We start from the raw sequence: 20896 nt of genomic DNA, 5'->3' as shown, positions 1-20896 counted from the left end.
TGAAAAGAGCTGGGACCGCACAGCGCGTGTGAGGGGCAGCCACGTGACACCACACCAGTGCTGCTAAGCCACAGAGGGGTCTTTTGGGAAATGTGTGCAATGCATATGGACATATGCCTGAAATTCCCATATGGTTTGTGAAGAGGAATTATCTCCGAGCGACTCCTCGCTCCTGACTGATTTACGGAAGAGCACAGGGCGGTGCTCCGGAGTCTACAGACCATTCATTGATGGCTGCCCGGACCCAGCACTCCCTTCAATCTCCATCACGTGGCAGTAAGGCTTTTATTTGTAATCATGCTTGGCGGCCACCGAGGAGACAGCACCTGCAATAGGTGAGCGGCGATCCATCTGGACCAATGCAGAGTGATAGCCGTGCTGCTAGGAGAGGTTTTCTGCAATGGACACGGGGCCCTGGAGCGATCGCGGATCATAGTCTTTGCTGCCCAGTGCCTGGCACTGCCCAATGAGAGGCTTTGGATTGTTCCTCTGTTAACCCTCCCTGACGATCAGTGTTAGCCCAGCCAGCGCTTTCCATTTTATTCATTTACATTTTAAACTATCCCCTCCCCCCTTCCCAAATAACTTCAGGCTCTTCTACAGCCTGATCACTGCAGTCAAGTGCCAAGGGTTCCATTCACTCAGCCGGCAGTGAGCTGAGGGGGGCCGGCAGCAGGCTGAGTGGGCCGGTGGCCAGGATCCCGGCTGGCAGGAGCCGGCGGACGGAACCCCAGACCAGCAGCAGGCTCACCCATCTGCTGGCTTCTGCCAACCGGGGTCCCAGCCGCCGGCCCCATTCAGCCCATTGCCAGCCAGGGTCCTAGCCGGTGGCTCCGCTCAGCCTCCTGCCGTCCTGGGTGAATGGAACCCCAGGCTGGCAATGGGCTGAGTGGGGCTGGTGGCCGGGATCCCAGCTGCCAGGAACCGGTGGACAGAACCCCAGGCCGGCAGCGGGCTGAGTGGGGCCGGTGGCCGGGATCCCCGTTGCCAGGAACCAGTGGACAGAACCCCAGGCTGGCAGCAGGCTGAGTGGGGCCGGTGGCCGGGATCCCAGCTGCCAGGAACGGGTGGACAGAACCCCAGACCGGCAGCGGGCTGAGTGGGGCCGGTGGCCGGGATCCCAGCTGCCAGGAACCGGTGGACAGAACCCCAGGCCGGCAGCGGGCTGAGTGGGCCGGTGGCCGGGATCCCAGCTGCCAGGAACCGGTGGACAGAACCCCAGACCGGCAGCGGGCTGAGTGGGGTCGGCGGCCAGAACCCCAGACCAGCGGCGGGCTGAGTGGGGTCGGCAGCCAGGACCCCAGACCAGCGGCGGGCTGAGCTGCTCAGCCCGCTGCCGGTCTGGAGTTCTGTCTGCTGGCTCCTACCAGCCGGCCCACTCAGCCCTCTGCCGTCCCCACTCAGCCTGCTGCCAGCTGAGTGAATGGAACCCCAGGCCAGCAACGGACTCAGCAGTGGCCGGGACCCGCAGCCTGCCATTAAAAAAAAATCGGCTTGTATGCCACTTTTGGCACACATGCCGTTGTTTGAGGACCCCTGTTCTAGTGTATACAGTGTGTACTGTGTATACTATGTGTACTGTACTTTATGGCAATTTTCACTATAAGCAATTTTCCTCTTACGCACTCACCTTAGAACCTAACCCCCGCGTAAGATGTGACTCCACTGTAGTGTAAAAAAAAACATTGGGGGCACCGCTTTTTGGCGCCCCCAAATCTTGATGCCCTAGGTGGCCACCTAGTTTGCCTAGTGGTTACACCGGCCCTGCACCTACGTCTCCAGCTCAGTCCAGTTGAGAACTGTGGGGGGTGCAGTGGACTGGGACCCAGGAGAGTGAGGCCCAAACCTGTCTCTCTCCTGGGACCCAGCTGGGTGCTTGTGAGGAGAGCCTGCAGGTGGCATGCCTGACCCTTTGGGCAAGCCTAGGTCCCCTGGCGCCAGTCCCTCCTGGCTGTTGGGGCTGCTATGGGGTCCTCTGAGCCCCTCTGTCTCCTCTAGGGCTGCTCCCTGCCCCATGCTGGTTCCCAGCTCTGAAAGCAGCTGTTCCCATGGGCTATTTCTAATTATTTGAAGACTTGGAAGGGTGAAGGGATCCACTTCCTAACTAAGCAGGTCCCGCTCTGTCAACGGTCCTCCAGTGCTCTTGAAGGTAGTATGGTTATCTGCTTTGAACGCCTGCCAACATCCCTGCGAGAATCATCTTCAACTTTGACCCCATGAAAACAGGCTGGAAAAGACCCCATGGAAGTCCTAAAACACAACGGCTGGACGGTGTCAAGGGGCACCTGTCCTTCATAGGCATCCCGCCTCATAACACACCAGCTTTCACTCAGGACAGAACATCATGATGTTCAGGGCCCTCTACACTGTCCAGCATGATGAGAACTAACCTGAAGACACGAGTATCAACCTTCAGCCTTTTTTTTTTTAAGTATATTTCTAGAACCAGATTCACCACTACGATCTGGCTGTGTCTGGCCACCCTAGAGCAGCACAAAGCAGCCAGAGCATATGGGTCGGAGCTGGGTTTATAGCCGCTTTGCTTGAGCATAGCAGCGCAAAGTTTCTGAGCCTGTGGGTCACACCTGAGTCATGCTTTCAGGCTTTTCTCTGTAACCTGGAGGACTAGAGGCTTCCCCTTGTTAAAAAAATGCACACTGAGAGTATCACCTCATCACAGGACTCCAGGAGGTGGGTCTTTTAAAAAAGCATCCAATATGAGAGGTGTGATCAGAGCCTGAGAGCTGGCCACACACAGTTCCATGCTTCTGGGGAGAATACGTTGTATTTTTCATACACAGAAAAGGGATTGAATCCCTGCTGTAAGGTGCAAAATGCAGCTCAGCCTTAACGAGTCAGCACAACTGGCACCTTCACACTGTTGAATGCCAAGGCTGCCAGTTCCCCAGAATTTTGTCCTGAAGGCAGCAGCATTTGCCCGCAATTGTGCAACGTCATGTCAGGGTGTCCCTAAGCCTGGCAGCTGGGACTGGACAGCAGGGGATGGATCACTCACTAATTTCCCTGTTCTAGTCACTCCCTCTGAAGTGCGGTCATTGGGCACTGGACACTGGGCTAGATGGACCATTGGCCGTACTGGGCCAGACCATTCTTATGTGCTTTCCTGCCACATGGAATCGTCATGGTATCTACTGAGGAGGCAGACAGGTTCTCTCTGCTCCCTCGGCTGGATTCCAGTCCGCAAGGAGCTGTTAGGAGAAGGTGGAAGCAGGCTCCCTCACGCTCCCAAGCAGCTGCACCCAGCCCACCCCAGGCACCTCAGTCTCCACCCCGACTAGTAGTTCCAGCAACACTCCCCAGGCCCCCAGCAGCCCCCAACCTCCCAGGGACCCAGCAAATATCCAGCAATTCTTGGCATCCACCACTCCCAGCTATGCCAACACAGGCCTCTCCAGTGCCCTACCATGAGAGTCCCCATTCCACTCTCCTGTCCACCCAGCTCCAAGCCAGATACCATCCAATACCTACACATCCACCCAGCACAACCAACCTCCAAAACCCATGCATCTTCTCCAGCCACCCTCCCAGCACAGCCAGATTGCACCTTCCTACCTGGCCAGTCACACCCACAGCCGCCAAACTTAGTGCAGCCCTGTGCCCAACTCTGACCACTGCTCGGGGCTGTGCTGACCCTAACTGAAGTTTCTGGTTATCAATGTGATAGATCTCAACTTTAGTGAATCTTTTGATACTGTTTCACATGGCCATCTCATAAACAAATTAGGGAAATATCGCCTAGACCAGTGGTTCTCAAATTTATTTGATTCGGCTCCCTTTCTTTGTGTCTGTAGTCGCTTATGCCCGTCCCTTCCCAAGTACATATAGTGCCGCCCAGCTCTGAAGTTAGAGCGGAGAGCAGCGGGCGCCCAGCTCTGAAGTTAGAGCGGAGAGCAGCAGCTGCTGGCCATGCGCCCAGCTCTGAAGGCAGCGCCGCGCCAGCAGCAATGCAGAAGTGAGCGTGGAGATGTGAAAAGTGATATTTGTCAATATTACTTTTCACAGCAGACTTAGCGTCCCATTGCCACCCTTACTTCTGTGCTGCTGCTGCTGCCCCGGGGCTGACAGCCAGAGCTCCACCGCCTCCAGGTGAGGGATGGTTGGGGGATGGAAGGAGAGTCTGAGCCCGAGCTGCCTCCCAGTGAGGGACTGGTGGGGGGAAGGACTCCGACTGTCCCCTTTATCCCCACCTCCCAGGTGTGCACGGTCCTTCTGCATGAGAGCCAGTCACCCAGGGCTGACAGCCAGAGCTCTTCCAAAACAAAAAAAGGGCACACAGCTCGCGCCTCCCTTGACACCTTCCCATGCCTCCCTTGAGACCCGCCCTTACTTTGAGAACCTCTGGGCTAGATGAACCCACTATGAGGTTAGAAAAGCATACTCAGAGCGTGGTTATCAATGGTTCACAATCAAGCTGGAAGGGCATATCGAATGGGGTACCGTAGGGATCAGTTCTGGGTCCGGTTCTGTTCAATATCTTCATAAATGATTTAGATAATGGCACAGAGAGTACACTTGTAAAGTTTGTGGATGATACCAAGCTGGGAGGGATTGCAAGTGCTTTGGAGGACAGGATTAGTATTCAAAATGATCTTGATAGACTGGAGAAATGGTTTGAAATAAATAGGATGAAATTCAATAAAGACAAATGCAAAGTCCTCCACTTAGGAAGGAACAATCAGTTGCACAAATACAAAATGGGCAATGAAGGAGTACTGCAGAAAAGGAACTGTGGGCTATAGTGGATCACAAACTAAATACGAGTCAACAATGTAATTCTATTGTAAAAAAAGTGAACATCCTTCTAGGATGTATTAACAGGTGTGTTGTAAGCAAGACATGAGAAGTAATTCTTCCGCTCTACTCAGCACTGATAAGGCCTCAACTGGAGTATTGTGTCCAGTTCTAAGCACCACACTTTGGGAAAGATGTGAACAAACTGGATAAAATCCAGAGAGCACCAGCAGCGATTAAAGGTCTAGAAAACATGATCTCCAAGGAATGGTTGAAAAAAATGGGTTTGTTTAGTTCGGAGAAGAGAAGACTGAGGGGGGACACGATAAAAACTTTCAAGTACATAAAAGTTGTCATAAAGAGGAAGGTGATAAATTGTTCTTCTTAACCACTGAGGACAAAACAAGAAGCAATAAATTGCAGCAAGGGAGATTTAGGTTACACTTTAGTAAGGGTAGTTAAGCACTGGAACAAATTCCCTAGGGAGGTTGTGGAATCTCCGTCATTGGAGGTTTTTAAGAGCAGGTTGGACAAACACCTGTCAGGGATGGTCTAGACCAGTGGTCTCCAAACTTTTTTGATCACGCACCCCATCAGTAAAAAAATTTTGAGCACGCACCCCCTGCTCCCGGCCGAACTGTCGAAGCAAAAAGATAAAAATAAAAAGCCGCTCGGACTCCCAGCCGAACTGCCGAGGGGAGGGGGGGGGAAAGCCGCTCAGACTCCCGGCCGAACTGCCGAGGGAGGGGGGAAAAAGAAAAAAAAGCTGCTCGGACTCCTGGCCAAACTGCCGAAGGGGGGGAAAAAAAAGCGGCACTGCTCCGGCGGCGCTCCTCCTGCCACGCACCCGGAAGGATCCTCTTGCGCACCCCACTTTGGAGACCACTGGTCTAGATAATCCTTAGTCCTGCCTCAGTCCGGGGAACTGAATGAAATGACCTGCCGAGGTCCAGTTCTACATTTCTATGAGTCTATGATATGCAGATTATTTGCAAATATGGAAATTAGCCCATGCAATAATTTGTGTAAACTGTCCCACTGGGGCCAGCTGTGGAATGTGGTCAGCTCTGAGTGTGAGGGGAGCCCACAGATGGGGTCTTTGTCCATGACTAGGGCTTCAGTAATACACAATAATAATAACAATACCCTTGTCACTCACCACAACCAAACCTCGCTCTTTTATAGATGGTAGGTGGTGGGTTTATCACTTTGCTCCCTGATGCTACATTCTCAGGGCTGCTGACAGGACATGGTGCGTGTGATGCACCAGTTGGGAGATCTGAAAGGCGCATGGCACGGCATTGGTGTACAATGTGTTTTTACGTGCACACCTTTGTTTGCACATGTGTATCTGTAGGGATCTGTGTGCGTGAGCATGTATTTGCAAACATGAGTGGGTTTGTGTAGTTGAACAAGGGCATATATTCATGTGTATGAGCAAGTGTGTGTGTGAGGGACCAGGGCATTGGCGATCTGGCCTAGTGGGGGTTGCTAGCAGGAGTCAGAGGAATTGCACGACCCAGGTCTGGTAAGCAAGGGTCAGGGTCAGAGTCAGGCCAGGCTCAGAGACCAGAGGCAGTACCCGGCTGGAATCAGGCCAGAATCGGAGACTGGAGATCAGAGTGAGAACCGGGCTTGGGTCGGGGTCAGGAGACAAGGTGAAGTCTGGAATCCCAGTAGGCCAAAGTCCGTGTGGTTGCACAGACAACTTCCTAGGCCAGCTCCTGGGATAAATAGGGTGCTTGGCCAATCAGAGGGCTGCAGGGCACTGTCACTCTGGCTCCCTAGGGTGGGACTTCCTGTGGTACCTAGTCTGCACAGTGCTCCCTAGGGGTGGCTCTGTGTGGCACTATGGGAATATCAGCCAGCCGGGGCTCTGCAGGCCCTCATTGTCTATGCCAGTGTCTGCATGTGTTTCTGTTCTGAGTGTGTGTATATGTGACACCCCCAGAAGGGTGTGATAAGGGGCCCCCGCTGTGCCCAGCCTCCTGAGGATCCCGCTCTGTGACAGCCCATCTCTTATGCTTCAGAGAAATATAGGCAATGGAAACCCAAACTGGCTTAGCCAGACCCAACCTCTTGCTGGGCTAGTGAAAGGGGAAAGGAGCTTCGGACAATCCTGATGGGAATTTCCCACCGCACATCAGCTGCATCCATGGGTCGTTTGGATCCCATGAGCCCGTGGGTTTTCCCAGACGTAGCTGTCTTGGGGCACTCAGCCCTGTGGCACTTGTCCCCTTTGGCTCTTCTCTCCCTGCACACATGGGGAGGGAGGCCTGGCCCTGCTTGTGGCCTGGCCCAGTGCACAGGGGCAGCACACGTTTCGGGGAGGACTGTTTGACGTCTCTCGGCTGCCGCCCCTATTGTGCCGTTTGTTTTTGCATCCCTGTTAATCAGGAGCCTGTCTGCTCTTTTGAAGCTGGAACACAAAGAGCAAAATGTCGCAGCAGGGGACGGCCGTGCTTAGGCAGGGAAAAATAGAACCGACGCTTTTTCCCAAGCTTTGCCACTAGATGTCACAGGGAAAACAACGCTCCGTGCGCTGCCCAGCGCTCAGGCCTGCCAGTCCCCGACTCCCATGGTGCATGCACCTCCGAGACAAACGGCCTGCTTCCAGGTTGAAGTAAGCCACGCAGCGGGCTCTCCTCTTTTCCCAGGGGCCTGCGCCCGGCCGGTGATGGAGAGTCACTGTACCTCACTCTGCTGCTTCCCGCCCTCCGTCCTGGTGGCCCCAGAAGGCTTTGTCTGGCTGGGGAGCACTGGTAAAACAGTGCCTGGGATTCAGGGTTCAATGAACATTGAAATGCAACTGAAACCTTTTTCCCAGAGCCAGGCTAAGCCGCCCCGCTCAGCCGCTCTCCCAGGAGGGAGCTGCACGTCACCCTTTCTCAAAGGGGCAATTCTGTCACTCCGGGGCCCTCGGCACCCACAGCAATATGGTTCCCTTAAACAAGTCGAACAAACAAGGTCTTTATAGGCGCATTCTTTTCTTTTGGAGTGGAAGGGGGAGAGACGGCGAGAGAATTCGGAGGCGTCCTACAGCAGCGGAGACACATACAAAGGGCTGAAATGAAAGGGCATCGAGCAAATCCTCTTAGAGGCCTTGACTGTATGTGTATTCTTATCCCTACCCCATCTGCTGGGAGAGATTCCCCAGGCCGAGGGAGCTAGGGGCTGTCACTCCTCCCGCGCCGCTAAAACAAGAAAAACGCATTCAAGGAATTAAAATGGGATGAAAAGGAAGAAAGGCTGCGCCACACTGGCCTGGAGATCCTGGCGGTAAATAGAGCTCTGCTGACGGCTGTGGCAGGCGAAGGAGGGGGCACGGAAGCCTTGGTTACTGGGAGGGAATCCCACAGTCCGGGGGGGAGGGGAGGCGAGCTGCGCGGCTCTGGTAGCCCAGTTCCCGGTGTCCACAGCTCAGCCGAAGGAGGAGGGGGAGATTTTTGCATTGTTTCTGCACGTTCCCTGACTATGGAGGGCTAGACGGGAATGCAAAACTGCGTGACCCTCACTCCCCAGGCACAAACGGAGAAGCAGAACGGGCGGGTGGAGGACCAAGGAAAACCCAGTGAAATGTCCAGTCTGAGTCAAAGCTCTGTCCTGGGCCCCCATTACTGAGCAGTCGCTACACCATGCCTGGCTGCGCGGTGTGGTACCAAGCCGACGAGGGGGGAACATCTGCAAAAGCACCTCAGAGACTTAGAGACTGAGGGTGGAATTCTCACAAGCAAGTAGGGAAGTGAGGTGCCCAATTCCCATTGAAAACCAATGGGGTTTAGGCTCCTAAGTGCCTCAGTCACTTTGGACTCTGGGGCTTAGGCCACGAGGCTTTGTCTAGCTTTACTCAAGTAACTATTTGAGTTGGGGGGTGATTTTTCCCCTTTATCCTGGTGTGAGTCTTAGGGAGGATGTGGCTGTACTGGGCTAAAGGGGCTTTATCCCAGGACTGTCCTTTTCCTTTCTGGATGGGAACAGCACCGTTACCCGGGTGTAATCAAGTCCGCCCCAGGGCGTTGTATCGCTTCAGCTCTGCCGGGATACGGAAAGTGGGACGGCCGCGGCGTCCAGGCCAGCTTTGGAAAAGGTCCCCCGGGGTGAGTCTGTGGGGAGGCACAGTGCAGATTTTTATCTTTTGGGGGAAAGACAATTACTAGACCCTGAGGCAGGTTCCAGCCCAGTCCCACTGAAGCCAACCCTGAGAGGAGGTGGGTGCGGGGGCTGGTTAGTCTGAAATAACTGTACATTTTGCATGAGGGCATTAAAACTTTTTCTTCAGCAATTGTTTGAGCAGCCACCAGGGTCTGCAAATCCACCAGCTTGGAGCTGTTCAAAAGCTTCTTGGATACTGTTCAAAGTAATATCGGCCCCTAGGCTCAGCTTCTCCCCCTCACCCCAGCAGTGGGGAGGGGGCCCAGCAGACAGCTGCTTGCAGCTCACAGGTTTTTTCGTCTCATTTCCTTTTCTGCACCTCTTGAAGTTGCCTCGCGCTCTCGAATTTGTTCTAACGAGTTAGTGATTTTCCCCTTTGATTGGGTTCCAAATGCCCTACGTGTTCCAAGAACGTATCTGGACCGTAATAAAAGTAACGTGTTCCCTGAGAGGTGCTATAATCATGACTCTCCATTAGACCCTCCTCCAACCAGCAATGGATTTTCCCCAGAGCTATAAACTTTAACCCATAAAAATTAACCAACTTAATCATTAGCAGTATTTTTAAACCAATCCAGTGCACACTGAGGAGCTGTTCCTAAGTCCTTCCATGTCAACTGGGCATCTCGTTAGCCTTTAGCACAAGAAATTAGGCTCCCACCATGGCTTTATAAAGCAACGTAAAGCTTACATATGGATCAGGTGATCTTTGGCCCAAGCCGATTGGGGGTCATTGTGTTCTCTAGTCATTTACCGATGAGCAGCAGAAGGCACATGCCACCTATATGCTGCTAAGAGCAGCTCGTGGGCATTAATGGCTAGACGGCCCCACCAAGCCCTGTGCGGGAGGACTGGATCATCCCCACTGTATAGCCAGGGAACTGAGTGGAATTCCCAAAGCATTCTCAGTGCCTCTCCTGGGAGCCGAGTTAGATCAATGCTGAGCGCTGCAGAACACACACACACCCCGTGTCCCTGCACAGCAGTTCACCACACCGGGATACGCTGGTATTGCTGAAATTCAGTCCAGGGACCCAGCTCCGGGCGCAGGCTGGTTTTGCGCAGGACTGGTGGTAATGTTGAAAGTAACCGGATAGTGGGGCCCTGTCTGTGGTTGGGGTCCTTACCGGGGTGAAGCCTGCACACCCTCTGCAGCGTTATAGAGAAATCGGGAGGAGGCGTAATGGTCTTGCCGTTCTCTGCACCGTGGAATTTTTTATTTGCCGCAGCTAAAGCAGCTTGTGTCTCATTCTAGCGGTGGCACCAGCCTGCTATAGGGCGTGGTCTTTCCTGGCCGGTGGGCTGAGGGGGCCACAGCACCAGCTGCCCTTGGAGTTTGGAGCTTGTTCTGTGTGGTTGGAATCTGGGTTGCCCCAATGGCTGCTCTGGGAGGAGTGGGGGGGGCATCAGGTAAGGGAAAGAAGTTGCTGGTGGAGCAGAGGGCATCCGGAGAGAATACAGAAAGCAGCGGTGAGAGTGTCAGGCCCCTCAAGATGCTGTCAGGGAGACAGACATGAGTGCGAATAGTGTCAGCAGGCACCGGGGATGGCAGCAGGAACTAAGTTGTCCTCCCTTGCAGAGGGCTGGCCCCCAAGCCAGCAGCGTTGGGGGAAGTCAAGGCTGTGCTGTCCTGTGCAGGCCTGGCTGGCAGCTTCCTGTCAGATTCTGCTCTAGATTTCAGAGTGTGCTGCTGAGGGAGGGGTCAGTGGTGCATGGGCATGAAGGGGCTGCAGCCAGGGAGCGCTCCTGCCCACCTGAGGGACATGCAGCCACGGCTGGCACCTCCAGAGCCCTGCGCTCATGGGTGGATTGTGACAGAGTGGGGCTGTTTGGTGCATTCATTATTCGGGGGATAAGGCTGGTTTTTTTGAGTACAGAAGTGGCTCAGGGGCTGATCCAGTAACTCCTTGTGTCACCTGCGGGATGAACGGGCAGCACGTCTCCCGTGGAGATCTCCGGGGCATGATTCTGCAAGGCAGGCACAGGACAGGGCGGATTCCGGAGGGGGACAGGGCTCCTAGGCAGGGGTCAGCTGAGAGGGACTGGGCAAACTGCCAGCCGAGAGATGCCATTAGCTCTTACCGTGCATGAGCTGTGGCCCAGAGGTGAGTGCTGCATTTTCACCTGCACATGGTAAGATCTGTGCACATACCAGTCTCCTCTGGGAGGCTGCTCTAAACCAGGGCTGCCCACCCAGACAGCTCCGGGCCCTGGTTGCCCAAGTCTCACCATTGCAGTAGCCAATGCCCCGGTTCCCACAGAGCGAGTTGTTTTGTACAAACACTGCTGTGTTCACATGGAGGGAGAGGTGGCCTCAGAGGTGAACTCAGACCAGTCATCGAGGTTTTGAAAGATGAGGACCAGAACTTTGGATTGGACCCAGTATTCAGGGCATTGCAGTATCTGGATCATTAGGGTGACGTTCTGCTACAGTTTGAACCTGCTGGAGTTACTCTTCATGGCCTTCACCACTATTCCCAGGTAGAATGAGTTGCATTGGTTAAGCCTGGATGCCCTGACTGCACAGATCCCTGTGGCCAAGTCAGATGGAGCCAGTCCTGGATGGAAGAACAACTTCTGTCAGCTAGATCTATCTGGGAACCTAGTCATAGTGAAGAGCCTCCCAGAAGGGCCCCAAGGCTACAGCTGGAGAACAGACCCCTCAACTGGGGATGAGGAAGTGGATCGGGCTAGTTCTTTCCACTAACACCTCTTCCTCCTTGGCCAGGTTTAGCTTCAGCCAGTTGCTTTCACTCACCCACTCTCCTCCCTGCTAGGGCTGCCCGGGGACATCTGGGAGGTGGTCTGGTTAGCATGACCCCTGCGGTGCCGCCTCTCAGCGTCCACTTGGATCAGTTCGGGGACAGGTCTGAGCCTTGAGAAACTCCACAAGTCGAGCCTCAGAGTCATTCCTCTGGTGTTATTGTGAGAGGAAGGATCTACTCCAGCTCAGTGCACTTCCTCCTGCCTCTGCCAAGCCTCCCAGGCAGCTCATGGTTGACTACCAATCCACAAGAGATCCGGGGGTGTATGTACTGCATCCACCTGGACAGCATGTACACCAATCAGGCACTGCACTGTTTGCAGCCACCGCTACCAGCGGAGAGCAAGGTGCTGCGCAAACATACAGGGCCTGGAATTTTTGCAGTCCCCAAAAATCTAGGCACACCTGAAATGAGGATCTAATCATGGGCCTAGCGTTCCTTACACTGTTGCCAGGATCTTCATCGCCTGTCTTGGAGGTGAAATTCTTTGATTCAGCACAGCTGGCCAAAACAGCTTGTCTGTAATTTGCAAAACGAATAAGCCATTAAAGCCTGCACATCCCATACCCTGCCACAGAACCCTCCCTACTCTCAGCAGGCAGCTCCTGGGGAAGTCTGGGAGCTGAGAAATGTATGCACCTTCCTGCCAAAGTTCAATTTAGCTTGATTTTGGCCCATGTTTCTTTCTGCACCGATTCCCTTTCAACCTCCTTGACTTATCTTCTGACTCTGAGAGGGGTCTTCAAAAATTCAAACCTTGAAAACCATCTTTCCAGGAGACTGGCTTGGCTAGCTTCAGTCCCCTTCTGCTGCACACGCTCGGTTCTGCTCTGTTCCATCGAGGGACGCAGATGGGGATGTGCATTCACCAATGCACTCAGACATGACAAGGTCACTAGAGTTTTAAGACTGCAAAGGGAACTCTTCCCTCCTCCCACACTCAGAGTGGAGATGGGAGAGGCCTATCTGGATACCCATCAATCCGGCATGTAGCTTTGCAGCACCCTCAGGCGAGGAGCAAGGATGGAGACACTCCATTGTCTCCAGCGTCCACAAACACTGCTCACATGCCCAGACTATTCTGAGGATTGGCTCCTCAGCCAACATAAAGTGTTGTGGCTCCAATGATTTTGGTGGAGCTAAGCTGATCGATGCCAGCTCAGGATCTAAGCATCCATTATGCAGAGGGTAGAAGGAGGTGCTGGGTCTTTATGAGCATTGCGAGACTACTGCCTGTAATCCCGACAAGTGGCCCTCCAGGCTTCTGGGTTTAGCTGGTGCCAAAGATACTGCAAACGCTGTGCCCAATACACTGAGGTTTGAAATTAAGCTTTTCCCATCACACCGTCCTCTGGCCTTCTCTCTCCAAGCAGCAACCCCCTGGCCTCAGTCCTTTGCTCCCTGCTCCTCCAACTGCACTACTGTGGCTTGCTGGCCAGATGGAAGGAGGAGGAAAATCGGCATTGCTGGCATCAGAGGGCTTTTGCAAAGCCGTCCGCACTGCTCTCCAAATGACATCCTCGCTGACCAACTCCCTGAGACTCCTGGCTTGAGCTGCCGGGCTGGTGAACTCCCACTTGGCAGCGTTACTCACAGCGCTGGGCTTGATCACTGCGCGGTTTGCTTCTCTAACGCTGGGATTTAACACAGACTCAGGGCCGCGCACACCGTCCCAGACTCGCCTGCAGATTACTTTATTGCTTCCTGTGAACCAGTTCAGTGTCTCCTGTTCACACACAGCTGCCAGCTCGGGGTTTCCACAGTACAATCCTCTTTGTCAGATAACAAAATGCCCTTATTACCAGGACAGCCACAAAAGCCACAGGCCCTGGGTTGCCAGTAAAGCTGGTTGGGAATTCGCCATCAGAATGGGGTTTTTGCTTTACTTTTTTATTTATTTTGGACAGAAAGTGCAGTTGCTGCACAATAGAAATTTTCCATGGGAAAATTTCAATTCTGCCCTTTTTGTTTGTTTATTTTCCATGGGGAAAATCTAGAGGAAATATTTTGGGTTGAAACATTTCAGTTTGTCAGACTGAACTGAATTGAAATGTTTCGTGCTGGGCCACTTTGACATTAATCTATGTCCTCCCGAGCAGCTCTGGTGCCTCCTGGGAGTTGTAGTTCAGGTACCTCAAGTTCCCAGTCACCTGTACTGGCCAAGCTCACTAGTCAGAGTACTTTCTCCCAGCCTACTGGACTACCACATTATTTGATAGTGTGACAGACCCAGACCAGTGGAGTACAGGAGTCTGGTAGAGGGCAAATATACTGGTCATTGGATGAGTAGTTTTCTGTTCCCTGAGTGACCAGAGCAGGGGCTGTACTAGAGTAATCAGGAACCTGCTAGAACCAGTTAAGGCAGGCAGGCTAATTAGGACACCTGGAGCCAATTAAGAAGAAGCTGCTAGAATCAATTAAGGCAGGCTAATCAGGGCACCTGGGTTTTAAAAGGAGCTCACTTCAGTTTGTGGTGCATGTGAGGAGCTGGGAGCAAGAGGTGCAAGGGTGTGGGTGTGCTGCTGGAGGACTGAGGAGCACAAGTGTTATCAGACACCAGGAGGAAGGTCCTGTGGTGAGAATAAGGAAGGTGTCTGGAGGAGGCCATGGGGAAGTAGCCCAGGGAGTTGTAGCTGTCATGCAGCTGTTACAGGAGGCACTATAAACAGCTGCAGTCCACAGGGCCCTGGGCTGGAACCTGGAGTAGAGGGCGGGCCTGGGTTTCCCCCAAACCTCCCAATTGACCTGGACTCTGGGTTCTCCCAGAAGGGAAGGTCTCTGGGCTGTTCCCCAACCCACATGGTGAATCTCTGAGGCAAGAAAATCTGCCAATAAGCGCAGGACCCACTAAGATAGAGGAGGAACTTTGTCACAATAGGAACTTGTAATACACGTCTCCTGCATTTGTAGCTCCTGACTTGCACGTATATTCCAAATCCTAGTGTCACAGCCGCAGTATCCAGCTTTCCCTGCTTGGGTGAATGTTATCATTTCTTATTTCAGCTGTGGCCGTGCCCAGAGGCCCCATCAGGATTGGGGCCCTGGGATGCCCGCTGCAGTACAAGCGCACAGAGGATCTCACTGCCTTTTGTGTCTGTGAATAACACTGGTCACCCCCAGAGAGGCCTTGGCTTGCAAATCGTACTGGTTGTTCCTGACTTAATACAGCAATGACTCATGGTCTAGCCGTTAGGATTATCACATGCTAAGTCTCGTCTTCAGTGCTTCACATTCTCCCTGTCCCGCTGTCAATCTGTGGTGTTCTGTGCAAGTCTCCGCAGCGCTGTGGCTACAGTTACCACCTCAGGAATGAAGCTGGCACAAAGAGAACTAATTCCCAGGAGCTGCAGCCTTTGTGTGATTGTCCAGACTCTGAGCAGTTGTCACCACCTCGTACTTCGCTGTACTTGTACTGACGGTGCCGAATAATAGGATCAGTACTAAGAAACGGTCAGGGCCTTCTCTAGAGCCGGAGTACTCACGCCCAGGCCCCTGTTCTAACCACTAAATACACGTCTTCACCTATCTAGTTCAGTCACACCCAACCAAAGCTTTTGCCTTTGCTGTCTTAGGGGAATGTTTTCAGCCATCTAAAATGTCCTGCTGGGTTCCCATGCGCGGCGATGCTACCCAAGAGTAGCAGCTCTCTCCCCTCCCTCTTGTTCCGGTGGAATAAGAGACTGCCATGATCCTGGAGTGGATGGAATCCAGTCAGCAGCTCGAGATCCCTTGGAGGATTACAAAAGTCACGCCAGCTGTCCCTGGCATGGGGTGAAAGATCCACCCACTGAGGATGTTTCTTAGGTTCGTGGATTCCAAGGCCAGGTGGGACCACTGTGATCATCTAGTCTGATCTCCTGTAGCACACGGGCCAGAGACCTGCCCCACAATCATTCCTAGAGCGGACTGGTTAGAAAAACATCCACTCTGGAGAATCCACCACGACCCCTGGTAAAAGGCCAACTGTGGTGGGACTCAAACCCACAGTCATTGAATTCCAGCCCACCTCTAGAAGGCCCATGGAACACTCACGGTGCTACTGAGTTCCTAATGTCTGTGGTCTTGCATCTGAAGAAGTGAGGTTCTTACCCACGAAAGCTTATGCTCCCAGTACTTCTGTTAGTCTCAAAGGTGCCACAGGACCCTCTGTTGCTAATGTCTGTGGGTATGTGTCACTCCCTGGGACTGGGTGTTTCTCTCCTTTATGGCCTCTTCACTAGCTTTCCTCAAATGGACACACTTGATGGTCCATTCCCAGACTCTTGAGGGGTTCCCTCTAAGGAAGCTGGGCTTTTGAGGCAGCTCTAGGCCGTCCAGTCTCCTCTCTGCCTCAGACTGGGCTTTGTTGCTTTCCTTGCCCGTGCTATCAACTCCCTCTAACTCAGGTACTCCCAGGGCCTGCAGTGTCTGAGTGCCTCGCCGTCTGTAACGTATTCATCCTCCCACACCCTGCGAGGCCAGGCAATGCCCAGGTACTCCCAGGGCCTGCAGTGTCTGAGCGCCTCGCCGTCTGTAACAGATTCACCCTCCCACACCCTGCGAGGCCAGGCAATGCTCAGGTACTCCCGGGGCCTGCAGTGTCTGAGCGCCTCGCCGTCTGTAACGGATTCACCCTCCCACACCCTGCGAGGCCAGGCAATGCTCAGGCTCAGAGAGCCAGACCCGCAAAGTGACTTAGGAGGCTAATTGCCTCTTTAGGCGTCTAAATTCAACGTGTAGGTGCCACTGACATTCTCAAAACCCCACGTAGCTGCCACCTAGCCCCATACGTGCCTAAGTCTCCACCCACTGGCGCTGGCAGTTACCTAAGTCCTCATGCCCCCTAGCTAAGGAGCTGCTCGGAGCCCTAGTGGCCCTCACCATCGGGGCCTCATTCTGCAAGAGTGCTCAGACCATGGCTAAGATCTGATCCCTCTCAGTCCCAAAGCAGGAGGTACAGGATCCTGAGAGGTGGGTGTGGGCTGGGGGGTGAGGGGGGGTTGGAAAAACCAGAACAAAAGAGAGTGTGTGTCAGAATAGCCAATAGCCCAGCGGTTGGGCTACTCACCGCCAAGTCCCTGCACCAAACCAAGCAATGAGAAGCCAAACCTGGGTCTCGCCCATGAGGGTCCTTCTCACAGACATTGTGGATCAAATCATGCTTTGAAGGGGATGGGGGCAGGGCAGTGGCCGCTGGCCATCTGATTCCCAGTGCCAGTGTTTTGCAGCCAGATTATGCAGGTGCTGAGCGCTCCCTGGGCAGTCGTCCCGACACAGCACACCTGTGCCAGGCCAGCAGCAACGTCGCCCTCTGCATTCCGCAGGCTGAGAGGTTGTGGGACTTACAGACACTGTACGGATTTTAGCAGAGCCATGCACGAGTGCAGCCAATTAGCACACAAGGCAGGAACTGGGCAGGGAAGGTAATTCCCATCTGAGCACATCGTGTGATCCCCAGGGCTCCAGCTGCAAGACGTTGCGTGCTGCATGCACATGGTGCAGCAAGCGTCACTCCTCCGACTGCCTGGCTGCGAATGAGATGCTCCTCGTGCCCTTACACCCGCTCAGAGATGCATGTGGTCAGGGAATGTAGAGAATGCAACCTGCTGGGGGGGAATTAACGATCAGAGCATTGTGCAGAGCCCTCGGCTAACGTGCCTCTGGGAGCAGGCTCAGAGGCGGCCCCTGACAAGGCACTGGAGCCGCAGTCCCATTGAGGAGGCACTGACACGTGATTATAGCGGCCAGTCCTTTAGGGGCCCCAGAGAAGATGACTTTGTGCATGAATCAAGCACCTGGAAGGTTTGTTAAATCAAACAAAAAGAGTCAGGCAGACTCAGACTCCTGTCCTGCGGCCTGACCCGCTGGGCATAATGGCCCTGTAAGAGGGTTCTGCTCACCCCTGGTGTGCCGTGTGTCTGGGGATTAGCTCTGCCCGGTCTGGCGCCCTCTTCCTTGGGTTGCTTGTCCCGTGGCCCCTCTTGCTCTCTAGGTGCTGCCTCTTCATGGCTCGGCCTTCCAGCCACTCGCTGCAGTTTTCCTCTTCTGGGGTAGCAACACAGTCTCACCGGAGCAGCAGTCCAGTGCCATTCTGGGCAGTCTTCCCAATCAACTCTGTGCCACTTTCCTGGGGGCTGCGAGGGGAACCCAGCCCTGCCGGCTATGCAGCCCCAGGACCCTCGAATCAGCAGCCAAGGTCTGCACCACCTCTACCCTTCCTGCAGTTTCCCTGAGCTTCCTCCTACTCCACCCTCTGCAGGCTTCCTTCTCCACCACCCATGGCTAAACCCTTCCCTCAGGGTGAGGATCTCAGGGCTCCTGCTCCCCTAGCAGGTTGTTTTTTCCTCCTCCCGCCCACTAGGCTCAGATAGGGACTGCAAACCTCCACACTGCAGTCCTGTCTGCTCTCCCTTCCTGGCTGTGTACCAGCCCTGCCTACTGCTGCCCAGATGGGCTCCATCTTCAATTAGTGCTTGTCCTTCAAGTCCCAGTCTCCTCCAGGGGCAGGTGAATTAGTCCTTCCTGAGCCACTTTAATCCCCGCAGGGGTGGTGTAGAATGAACACATCCTCTCACAGGCCCCTCTATATGGCAGACAGCAGGCCAGGGCTTCCCTGCACTCACGGGCCCTGCTTCCAGGCCAAACCCCACTGTGGAACTTCGTGCTTAGGCATTTGTGAGCTCCTCCAGGGACGCAGACTGAACAAGTTTGCAAAACTGCAGCTAGCAGAATCAGCCCATCAGCAACACTTGCTGCTGCTCAGAGATGCCTCGCGCCCAAGGGAAAGCACTTGGCAGCTGCAAACCTCTGCACCTGACCCCCTCGGGGTGTGCGTGGGACAGGAATCCCACAAGTGCGAGGGTAACCTGTAGCGCTGTGACCCCCAGCACAGCCTGCCTGACGCACACTGCAGGGGAATGCAAGCAGCATGGACAGACAGCCAGGCTCCTCGTGGGAAATGCAGCATGGTGCATTAGAAAGCGCAGGCCGGGTGTGGACTAGAATTTAATCCTTATGGCAAGTGTTTCCAGCGTCACCGCAGCAGCGAATCCCAGAGCACAGACCGACGGGGCGTTCCACAGGAACTGCTCCTGAGAGGGCATCTCTCAATTCACCTTTCACCTACCAGCGCTTTCCAAACCCACGGTGTGCTCTGAGATACACCCGCCCAATGGCTGCTCCGTGTCTGCACACGTACAGGGACCACTCCACTTCTGCTGCTACTCTGCCCACCCCCCCATGCTTGGATCCCTTCACAACCTCCCTCTCTCCCCCCTTCCCCCGGCCCTGCACAGCCCCAGCCCCTCAGCCAGGCACCTCCTTTCAAACCCAGCACTCTGGCCACGCCTGGCTCCAAACCACTTGCTTGGTCTCCTCCGGCCATGCTTCACTCTTGTGTCTTTTTCATGCAACTAACCTCATCTCCCCCTTCAGTCCCTCTTTAAAGCTTGTCACAAGATGGGGCCCTCTTCCCTCCCAGGCCGCCACAGCACTGAACTGCAAAGTGTTCATATTATTGAACTAGACACGCAGAAACTCTTTCAAGCATTCCTTGGGGCACACTAGGGAGGGCTGGCACTTCTGAGGCACAGAAGAACATCTGGTCTTTGGGCAGGCCAAGGACGCAGGGGACAGGGACAGTCCGTCAGCAGGGCCAGGTCCCAGGGCTGGAGGGAACCATTGGGAGGGGTTCAGATCTTGGAAATTACATGAGACTTGGAGGGAGTCAGGGCCAGGACTAGGGCACTACTTCCCCATTGGCTGCACACACGCAAAGCCGGGCGGCCATGGCGCACGCTCTGCCGAGAGGTGTCATGGAATGCTACACTGTATTACACTGTTCAGCCACTGGGTGGCGCTGTGTGTAACATACCTTACTTAAGGTAACCTCAGCCAAACCCCACAGAACATTAAAGGATCGTATAGAGTACGTCTACACAGCAATTAAACACCAGTGGCCGACTCCATGACGTGGGAGGGGCCCAGAGCCCAGGATGCAGCCCAAGCCCAAACATTTACAAAGCAATTCTTAGCCCTGAAGCCCGAGCCCCAAAAGCCTGAGTCAGCTGCGGATCTTTTATTCCGGTGTAGACGTGCCCATAGTGAACACATCGGGTGTGTATCTTTCTGGGAAGGATGCTCTGTAGCCCGTCCATATCTGGTACAGGAGCCTGACCTGCTAGTAGCAGGCCTCAGTGGCGCCGGAACCGGGGGGAGGGGCAGGGCCCATAGCTCTCTACTTTTGGGCGGGGCGCACCCCACCCCCATCCCCTCCTCCTCACCCTGAGGGCCTAACCTCTGCCAGGCCAGTGTGGAGCCCAGCCGAGGAGCCCGGGCAGTTGTGGGAGCTGCAACAGACCCTCCACTTGCCTGCGGTGCAGGGGGGCTGAGAGCACCCCCAGCCCGCGTCCCCGCGTCCCAGGCTCCCTACCTGGCCCAGGGCAGGTGGAGGGTCCGCGCCAGCTCCCCACAGCTGCCTACGTGGCTCTCCCCGACCCAGCTCCAGCCTGCCCTGGGTGAGGGACCCAAGGAGTGTGGACAAGGGCAGGGGGCTGCTTTTGCCCCCCCCCCATACCCTGGGCAGGGGCAGGCACTGGCTCCCCGGACCCACTCCGGCTTGGCCAGGATCAGGGCCTCCAGGGGAAGAGGAGGTGCAGGGGTGGGGCCTTTTGGAAGGCTCCAGCGCCCTTGGCAGGCCTGCTACCTACCGCGTACAAGAAATACATGACATGGTGTTAGTCATGGGATTAGTGCCAGAGGAGAAAGGAACAGATGGAAAACAGCAAAATTTTTGCAAATAGATGGAAAAAATCAACAAAGGCTGCAGACAGAAGGGGAAACAAGCAACAAAGGTTGCAGGATCTCATCCACATGCCACTGTTCAATGCCTCAGAGATCTTCAGGTTTAACAAAAAGAGACCAGCCACATCAGATAAAAGGGCACAAAGAGATTACAAACCCTTTTACAGATGACACTCAGGCTGGGACACTGGGAACTTACAGCAGAAGAGCTCTGTCATTAAAGGGTGTGAAAATCCATACCACCCTAAACCCTGGTGTAGACAGCTCGCCACTTCTTGGACCAGGTCTACCCCAGGTATAACTACATTGCTCTGGGGTGTGAAAAATCACCACCCTCAAGCAATGCAGTTGAACCAACGTAACCTCCAGTGTAGACAGCGCAGTATAGATAGTGCCTCTCAGGGAGGTGGAGTACCTCTGTCAACAGGAGAAGGCCTCCCATCGGC

The sequence above is a fragment of the Trachemys scripta genome, chromosome 19 (assembly GCF_013100865.1).
Source record: "Trachemys scripta elegans isolate TJP31775 chromosome 19, CAS_Tse_1.0, whole genome shotgun sequence".
Taxonomy (NCBI): Eukaryota; Metazoa; Chordata; order Testudines; family Emydidae; genus Trachemys; species Trachemys scripta.
Note: the sequence above shows the minus strand (reverse complement) of the source record.